Genomic DNA, 293 nt, shown 5'->3' on the forward strand with positions numbered 1-293 from the left:
GATTGTTCTGATTGTTCTGATTGTTCTGATTGTTCTGATTGTTCTGACTGTTCTGATTATTCTGATTGTTCTGATTGTTCTGATTATTCTGATTGTTCTGAGTGTTCTGATTTTTCTGATTATTCTGATTGTTCTGAGTGTTCTGATTATTCTGATTGTTCTGAGTGTCCTGAGTGTTCTGATTATTCTGATTGTTCTGATTATTTGGATTGTCCTGAGTGTTCTGATTGTTCTGATTGTTCTAATTGTTCTGATTGTTCTGATTGTTCTGATTGTTCTGAGTGTTCTAATTG

At 33.4% G+C, this 293-nt stretch overlaps 1 protein-coding gene across 1 annotated transcript in view; it reads right to left on the reverse strand.

Annotated features, from left to right (window-relative positions):
* Positions 1-293, reverse strand: part of dpy19l1l (dpy-19-like 1, like (H. sapiens)) — a 74,588-nt gene that overhangs the window by 50,353 nt on the left and 23,942 nt on the right. The gene's annotated exons all lie outside the window — the stretch shown is intronic.

The sequence above is a fragment of the Nematolebias whitei genome, chromosome 5 (genome assembly GCF_014905685.2).
Source record: "Nematolebias whitei isolate Nwh7 chromosome 5, NemWhi1, whole genome shotgun sequence".
In the NCBI taxonomy this organism is placed as follows: Eukaryota; Metazoa; Chordata; class Actinopteri; order Cyprinodontiformes; family Rivulidae; genus Nematolebias; species Nematolebias whitei.